Source organism: Perca flavescens, chromosome 17, assembly GCF_004354835.1.
Source record: "Perca flavescens isolate YP-PL-M2 chromosome 17, PFLA_1.0, whole genome shotgun sequence".
Classification (NCBI taxonomy): Eukaryota; Metazoa; Chordata; class Actinopteri; order Perciformes; family Percidae; genus Perca; species Perca flavescens.
In genome coordinates, this window is record NC_041347.1 from 17,779,646 (window position 1) to 17,789,726 (window position 10,081).

Sequence of the window (10,081 nt, forward strand, 5' to 3'; positions counted from 1 at the left end):
CCACATTATTCTGCAGGGAAGAATCAGCTCTCCTCAGCAATCCCACTACAGAAAATGCACAACACAATCATCTTATCCAGAGTTAGACCATGATCACTGTCATAGCAGAGGATAGATTCATCAAGTGTTGGCAAGTAAAGTTATCCAGAGTAGTGACTGTGTGTGTGTGTGTGTGTGTGCGTGTATGCGTGTAAATGTGTGATTCATGGATTTCTCCATATTCACTCACTGAGGCAAGTGTTATATATTTTGGAAATATTTGGCCAAAAAACCTCACACATTCCATTTAATAAACAGCACCAGACTGGGCCCCTTGACATCAGTCCCCGAGCCTGCTAATGAGCTGGACCCAAACCACAGATCAAGCCACCTGTAAATATCAAACATTTCAGCTGAGAATTAGAGACTGAACGTATTTCTCTCAGAGACATTTGTAATGAAAACTAAGTGGCATCGGAGCATGAAAAACTAATAAACAAACACTGATGGATGTGTTAAAGAAATTACAGTTACTCGCTACTGATCTGTGTTGGATTCACGTCGACAATGTTGTCATGCTCTCTGTGTAAGCCAGAGACTCTGTGGAAGAGAGAGACCAAGGGTTTAGCAACATCATGTCCACTCAAGTCAAATATTTGAATGTTTGCTCAGAAATGTTCAATAACAGATATGTCAAATAGGTTCAACTGAGGTTGCTGTAATGATGTGATTGTAAGGACAGAATGGAAACTTTTTTGTAATTTGAATCACACTCTTGGGTCAGACTTGAACTGATATTTAAGCTCACAGTTTGCATGAACAATGAAATCCACAGGTGTTTATCAAAATTGCACGCTTTTAAAGGACATACCGGTGTTATTGATCCTTTTGCTCACGTTCTTCTACTTAATCTCCACAATCCTTATAACAATGTAGTTATCTGTTGTCAAAGACATGGTTGTGTGAATCTAGTTTGTATCTTTTCCTATACATGTGTTGAAATGGGTTGTGCCATTTCAGCTAATTCTGATGTTTGTAAACAAAGAAAGGATAACACTGACGATTGTTGGCTATTTGACAGCTCTTAACTATATGTACATGCAATATGCAACCAAACATACCAGTCACAGTATTTACTGTATCTACTCTGGCCATTGAAATCACAGGTCATTATATAAGACTCAACTCGAGATAAGCTTTTCTGTGTCAGGTGAAACTTGAGTTTATTCAAAATATGAGGCAATGCTGAAGAAAATAAATGAAAGCCCAATATCCACAGTGATGGATTACAACGCCCTACCACTTCAAACATAGCTGAAAATAGAGTTACATATTTTTGGGCTAGATTGGAAGTTCATGGCTACAAAAAGGTAGCGAAATGACACATTCATCAGTAACTACAATTACAGAATAGAATCCACTAAGAGCAAGGTAAGCCTTTCACTCTGGGATTCTTAAACTGTGTAATGTACCTTAACAGTGTCATTGAAAGATGTCCAACGACCTGCAGAATGGATGCTGTGTGTGTGTGTGTGTGTGTGTGTGTGTGTGTGTGTGTGCGTGCGTGCCTGGCATGGTCACTGCCACGGCATTGTTTTGCGCCCCAGAGGCTCCAGCTGTGTTTCTTTCTGCTGAAATGAACTGCAATTGGAGATGTCCCTGTACAAAATAAAACCTGGAACACAATGCTCAATGTGTATGTTTCAGGGGAGTTTGGGCCAGTGTGTTTGTGTGTGGACATGTGCTCCATGTGGAAAACTAACCCAAATGCCTTTTTTTTTTTTTTTGCGTGCTTCAGACCACTAATCACAGAATGCCCCACAAACAGCACAATATATACATGCCACAAAAATGACAGAACAGATATACAGTAGACGGATATGTTAAGAAAAAAAAGGAGCAGAAGGAGACCAGAAGAAAAAGCTGTATAAATGTGGATGTATATACTTTAGTGGCCATTTATTTTTAGCTGCAGATGGTATGCATGTTTACTTTTTCTTTAGTTTTGTGAAAACGAGCTTGTCCCTGATGCTAACAACCGAGCAGGCTTTTCAGAGAGTGGAGAGTGGTGCTGTGTGCAAACTCTTGACTCGTGTGTTTTCAGGCCAGTACAGACCTAATTATACTAATGCATTTGGGGTTCGTTGCAGCCTGGGATCAAATGAATGCTCCATCATCCCTGCCTAAAAACATCTCAAGTCATTTGATTTAAATTTATTTGACCAATTTCACCGTGCCCAAACACTGAAACAAGTCAACAACATTACAGATTAAACTACTTTAACAACCACTTGAGCATGAATAGCATCACACAGATGGCTGTTAAGTAGGTTGTTGGTTATTGCAATTGCTAATTTCAAGCCATTTTATTTCTTTCCCTACGTACATGGTCTGGAACAAATCTCAGTATGCAATGGGCATACATGTATAGTTTAAAGAAAATTATGTTCAGTTTTTCAACTTATATTTGTAGTCAGCCTTTATTCCTGTTTCATCCCTGCTCTCTGCAGGATCTCCTCACTGCTTCTGTTCCACATTTTTCGCAGTTAGGAGGACAGTGACTGACACAGCACCATTTATTTGCCCCAAGCAACAGATCTAAGATGCACTACATACGGTGGCCGACAGGGGCAAACACCCTGCAACTTCAGAAAACACATGCAAATAGACAAAACACAAGCAAATTAAGAAAACATCTTCATTAATTTGACAACACATGCGCAGCATTCTGCAAACGCGCTAATACACACAACACAACCAAATACATAAACGCGATGCAAATACACACAACACAACCAAATACATAAACGCGATGCAAATACACACAACACAACCAAATACATAAACGCGATGCAAATACACACAACACAACCAAATACATAAACGCGATGCAAATACACACAACACAACCAAATACACAAACGCGCTGCAAATAAAAAATTATGCAAAAAGAAAAGCACACAAACCCCGAAAACAAATGCAACAAAAAAACACTGCATCCAGATTACACAAGTTCTCCAGGCCTCTAGAGGGAGCAGCTAAGTGGAACAGCTTGATTTTCGACTCCACGGGGAGAGAGCACTCTGCCTTTTTATTCTCATGCCCTCCCTTCCATAGACTGTATATTAAATTCATATTATTATTATTATTATTATTATTAATAACATAATATATTAGTAATATACAGTCTATGCTCCCGTCTCATGCTTTCTTTCGGGGTTAGTGTGCTTTTCTTTTTGCATAGTTTTTTATTCACAGCGCATTTATGTATTTGGTTGTGTTGTGTGTATTTGCAGTTTGCGTTTGCTGAATGTGAATGTGTTGTCAAATTAATGAAGTTGTTTTCTTAATTTGCTTGTGTTTTGTCTATTTGCATGTGTTTTCTGAAGTTGCAGGGCGTTTGCCCCTGTCGGCCACCGTAATACACACAATAACCTTTGTTTCACGATTAACCAAGGTGATCAGAAGTGACATTTTAACTTGAACCACATGTTTAACATTGTTTTTATGTAGCATTCTGGGCTGCACTTGGGGGAGGTCCAGTCAGTGGCAAACACAACACAAAGGCTGTCAATCACGCTGAGGTTAAATAAACTGAGCAGATGGTCGTGCCAAACCCAACAGGCAGGGCAGCGGTAAGCAATATTGCATCGTTTTTCGTGTCTCTTCATTGAGCGACTCAGCACAAGGTGTTTTGACGGCAGTAGTTCAAAACAAATGTTGAAAATCAGATACAACATCCATACACATGTAAGGGTCTGTGTGTGGGTGGGGTTTTGTGTACAGAATGTCTGCGTCTGAATCTCTCTGTTTGTTGCCTCACAGTGGTTTAATGCACAATCATAACTCACCGTGATCTTGAATTTGGGAGGATGTGAATACATGTTTGATCGGCCTGAGTGAGCACAGCCAGAGTTTTTATGCCTCATAAGACTCTCCGGTAGACTACCAGAGTTAACAAATGATTCTATTTAACTGAATTTCTGTTGTTTAGTTGTGTTTGCTGAGGGGAATAAACTAAATGTGTATTTGTGTGTGATTCCAGTAAGAGATGACCATCAAGAGCAGAATATAGGAGCGAACACCCTCTTCTAATGTCACTACAGACCTAGTCTACGTATATACTTGACGTTCCACTTCCGAGATTGCTCCGGTGCTGCAGGAAATTCCAACAGGATGCCTGTCTTTTTCGCCGATGTCCGTTTCCTTCCGCTTTCTTTGTGTTGTAATTTTAAACTCCGGTGGATTTATGAGGACTATGGTAAACTGCTCCTCAGATCTCTGCAGGCTAAATCCAGACAGCTAGCTAGACTAGCTGTCCAATCTGAGTTTTCTATTGCACGAGTAAAACTTTGAACAAGTTCCTTCCTGAGGCTATTTTGCAGCGGCTCCGTGCGGAGCGTAGCGCTGCCCATGACGATTGAGATTGGTTTAAAGAAATGTCAATAAACCAGAGCATCATCCCGTAATGCTCCGCAGCGCTTGTGGAGGAAGGTCTGGCAAAGCGAGACTAATACAGACCTGACTTTTCTCTCATGCCATGTGCTTCTCAGAGGGGCTTTGTGTTTGATGCATTACATGCAAGCACACAATTGTAAACTTCACTATATTGACTGTTGCGTTTGCCAGGCACCGCTGCCAGTCAAAATATTTCTGGAACACAGAGGCTGTGGTGGGATACTGATTTTCTGTCATTTGCAGGAATAAACATTTTAACAAATCAATACCAGAAAGTGACTTTTTCCCCTTCTGGGAGGCCGTGACTCAGACTGAAAAGAAATTGTGGAAAAGGTAAAGCAGGCCACTTTTTTCCCCTGTTTAGAGAACAAGGAATATAAGAGCAGGAAGGGTGTGGAGGAAATAGAACGGACAGAGAAAGTGTCGTGCAGCCAAAGAAAGAGGAATTTTAAAACTTGGAAACTCAAAACAATTGCAGCAACAATCTGTAGCAGGAGGTGGGGGAAATAATTTTAAGCAACAAAGGAGGTCTGTGTAGAGGAAGAGAGTAGCTTGTTAGCGTGAGAATGACCTTTCCCCACAGGTGTTGAGATGTTTCTTCAGTCCTCTGCTGTCTTTGAGAAAATATCAGTTCACTCTCACCGCTCCTCCTGTCTCCACTCGTGTGATCAACACTAAGCCTCAATATCTGCCAGAAAGTTATCACTCACTTTTGGCCTTATCAGCAGGCTATGATGGATCTACTGTACACCTATTTTACACACACAGACACACATACACACAGGTACAAAAAGCAGTTTGGGTTGTCACCGCTGCAAAAACTAAACCTACATTAAATTAATTGCTGGGCACTGGGCCAGAGCAACAACCAGCAAACAAAACATTGACATATTTTCACCTTATAAAGTTGATATGGCAATAGTGTTAGCAAACAGTTGCCCATTTACACATCTAGCAAACATGAAACAGGATTATTATTATTGATTTGGAGTTGTGTTTCTGTCCACTGGTGAATCTAAGACAACATTCACTCTCTGTTAACTCTGTTTTGGTCGGCACCAACTCCTCTGGGAAATATCTGGCTCTTAAGCTGCTAAATGCTTCACCATGTTCACAAGATAGTTTTGAACCCTGTTTGTCTGCAGCAGAGGTTTTCCAACAGTGAGGCAGCTCAGAGGGAGCACACAAATTATACTCTTCTAACTCATCAAATCTGAACACTGACATTCTACACTTCATTTTAGATTGACTTACACTTTCCGAGGCTATATATCCTGTGATGCAAATAAATGGCCAAAAATGCACTTAGAAATCACTGAGATTGGCACTAGTAGTACATTCTTTAGATACTGCCGGTAGCATAAAACCACAATAATACAACATAATTCATTAGTTGATTTATGTTTTGTATTAATAATCTGAATCTGCAAAGTAACAAATGTTATCAAATAAATGTAAAAAGTACATTATTTGGTTTCCAAAGTACAAGGATAAAGTAGTATAAACTGGAAATACTCGAGTAAAGTATAAGTACCTCAAATTTGCACTTTATTACTTGAGTGAATAGACCACAAACCTTAAATCAAAAGTTTACCTTCTAGTACCGACCGCCTGGAGATCCTGCTGCAAGGTGACATGCCTTGGTAGTTTCCTGCTGTGGACATCCTGAGAACTGTATAAGAGAGAGACATATGCAGTGATCGAGTTTCTAAACACTGAATTGATCTGTTAGATACCAACAGCAGCCTGCAGTCACAATGATTCTCTTTCCATCATCTTCATCAGACACTTTATTCATGTATTGGAGACAGTTGAAACTCTTCTCTACAGGCTTTGAATAATAATAAACTTTGAGAAGAAAATACACAAATTCATTTCAATAAATATGAAAACAATCAGATGTAAACACAAATAGCATCAAGATAAAATATAAATTCCTCTCTCTTAGCAGCATAACCAAGGGACTTTGTTGATCAGGGATTTTACTTCCTGTTATCTGGTACTTACACACACACACACACACACACACACACACACACACACACACACACACAAACACCTTGTAGCATTAAACATCAATGAAGTTTGAGTCTCCCCAAGGACTCAAAGCAACTCAAAGAGTGTAGTACCAAGACTCTACACATCATCTTATACAGTTTTAGAAATGAATATTCTCTCATTTGTAACAGCATAACACACATACAATACAGATGACTCCACATGTCTGAACAAACTTGCTGCACTCTCACATACAGTACAAGATAAATATACAGTATGACTTGGGAATTTACATACAGATATGGACTATACATCATCTCCGCTTCTCCTTCAAAGACAAGTGTTGGCACAGAGGTTATCTTGATAGTCAGTATGATAGAGGCTCAAGGACTCAAAGTTTAATCTGCTCCGTGATAGTGTCATTGTATATCAATGCACATCTTTTTATGTGATAATCTTCACTCCCTTGGTCTTCATTAATCAAGTCATTCTTGAAAGAACAAGCTACATAATGCCTTATAATATGGCACACAGTGCTTCTTTTTCACCTCAGCAAAGGGATAGGTTCAGATTTTTTTCTAGTTTACATGTATACACTACTCATGCCCATATATTCGTAGAAAGAGTTATTTGCTACTGTAAACATTTCTCCTGTAATTGTTTCTGCTCTTTCAATGTATATATGGCAAGGGGATACTTAAAGCAGGACTAAGATTCAGAATCTTTCATTCCCTAGGCTCAATGTCAATCCCTCCAATATTTGTAGAGATATTTTATTTTTAGTCTAAAAAGTGGTAGACCAACTGACAGACCAACGCAGTCATCCCTAGAGAGGTTAGCATGGTTAAAAATGTGAACTAATCCTTTAGGAACTTTATACTTTGAATTTGGCACATTTCAGACTTCCCCCCGAGGGTCATCATCATTACCCCTCTTTTTACCTCCACAATAATAACTGACATTGTTGATATTACTAACAATATCATAAGCTACATTATCAACACAATTGTGGACAAAATGAAATCCTCATTTTACAGAAGATACTGCAAAGCAGCTCACAGCTGTACAGACAATGTGCTTTCATAGCTGCTCTATCACTTGATGCCCAAATTAAAGATATACCAAAACATAAAAACGTATTTAGGGACTAGTACTGGGCAACAGTGATGTTTTGGAATTATATAGCATAATGGCATTCCCATCCACTTCTTTACACTTCACAAACTCAGTAGTCATTGACAAACATGTACAGTGCAGTTCTTTTACAGTTTATACACACTCATTGTTTTTTTCTTTATACATTTTCCAATGAGCTCCTTTATTCGCTTATTGACAGTGTTGAGTCTGAGTGCTGAGTTTTTAATTGGTCAGTCCATCAGCCCCAGGTTGGGTATCCATTCCACTGGGATGAAACATGAAGGCATCAAAAAGAATAGGAGGCTGAACACAAGCACAACTGAACTCAACTGCTGTGGTAAACAGTCTTTGTAGGTTCATCTCACTCATCCAGGCAGTAAAACATTGAGTTGAAATTAATCTTATCTACTGAGGCTGAAGCAAAACGACTTTCCAGCAAGTGGTTTAACTACAACTTGACACTGCTCTGGTAAAAGTACACAAGGCTGGTTGCAGGGCAGGGGCTCTGCTGAGGGATTTGCTCAAAACTAACTATGAGGCTAAAAAAGAGGCAAAGGGCTACATTCTCAGAGTTGATTTAAAGATCATGTTATGAGGAGGGTTTAAAGACAACAAAACTGAAAATGGTAAAAGAAAGAAGAAGACAGAAACTGTGGGAACAGAAAGAAAATATGCAGACACCCAAACATTGCTTAAGTTTTTTCAGGTTTTGTTTGACCCTGTGTGGGTGTGCTGTCTAATGACATCAACATTGTTGCTACATAATGCCTCCACACACAAATAAGACAGACAGGATGCACTATTTCCCACAAGAGAGACAGATTGTATGCTCCTCAGGTACTGAAGATAAGAAGAAAGGAAGCTGCAGGGCAGTGTGAGTAAATAAGTAGTACTATAAATTATTTGAATAAGACTATGAATCAGACTTTGTCTTTACACTAAAATTCCTGTAGTATTTTTTAATTCAGAAATGCAGAACTTCCTCAGTCTGTCACTAGAGGGAGCTAAAACTGTGTTTTACGGCAAAATGACATACAACTGCCCCCTACATTTCTGATAATAAATAACTAACAGATGACACCAATGAACATAAAGCATTTGATGTCTGAGACAATTTTAATCTAAAATATGTATCTGCATCAACATTACTGTGTATGTCTTAATGCCAAATATGTTCTAGACGTTCTTTTATGTTCTAGACGTTCTTTTTTGATTAATGCTGTTTTGCATTTTCTATAATTAGAAATAATCTGCATCTACATGAGCAGCAGAGACAGACTAGAATAGAGTATCAGGTATTGAACTCTGTACATGCTGATTCTCCTACACACACACCTATATTTGAATCCAAACACACATATCATTAACACCCTACTGGTTACCATACATTGTGTGTTCGGTTATTATTTGGGCTACTGATCTTTCCTCTTTGACGTCTCCTTAATGATCAGCAAGCTTTCATCTCAACGTAGGTGAGGCTGGGACTAATGGAACAGACACATACACAACACACCAGATACATGTACACACTACCAGGGACACTAGCGCAGGCTTACAGGGCCTGGGATTGCTCGCGTTCTCAATGAGCTAAGACCACAGAGAATATTGACTGGCTAGGTCGACTCCAACTCTACGGCTGCCAGAATCTGTGTGCAGGAATGCTTGGTCACTAGCCACAGGTGTGTGTAGGAGTGTGACCTACAGCTGTGATGTGGTTCACTAGTATCCACTGCTGTGAATAAGGATAAATAATCCAAGGTGCTCTCTGTTAGCTGTTTGATATCGAAGCCAACGCATATGAACAGAGCATATAACCGCGCAGTCCCACAGCAGGCCCAATTTGCCAGCATTCAAAGTGGCTTGACCCCAACCAGCTGACATGAATGCAATCATTCAGCCAGACCGGGGAACATTGGGTCTCCCAGGAGCCCGGCAGTTTTCCTACTTCCAGATTTTAGAGCTGAAGCACAGACCTAAGACTACACTGTCAATGCGTCAGCAGATAGACATAGTGACGGTGACCCCCCTGAAAACAATCAAGCACTGACATCCAGTTTAATCAAGGATAAGCCTGCTGAATCAGATATACGACAGAGATGCTGTGACTCATGGAAACAGACGTGATGGAATGAGAAAAAAGGTGAATGGAAAAATTGGAACAAAAGAAATCATGATTAGTTTGGTTTGGATAACTGTTGGAGAGTGAAAGATATTCCCTCACAGACACTGAATATTGGCTCGTATATGTGTCTACTGCCTGTGTGTGGGTTCTGTTGCACTTGTGTTTGTTCTGTTATCCAGTGTGTTTGTGTAAACCAGTTCCTATTCTCGTGGTGGTATGTCGTAGGCCCCAGCATGGAGAGTGTGAGTGCTGTGGATCACCTCCTTGCCTTTTTGCTCTCCACTCTTAGTCTTAGAACCTGGTGCTCTCATGTTTCAGCATGCGGATGTTGGTAAGTGTCCCGCTGCCCCTGTGGTGGTACCCGTAATCCTGGCGCTGCCCCTCCAG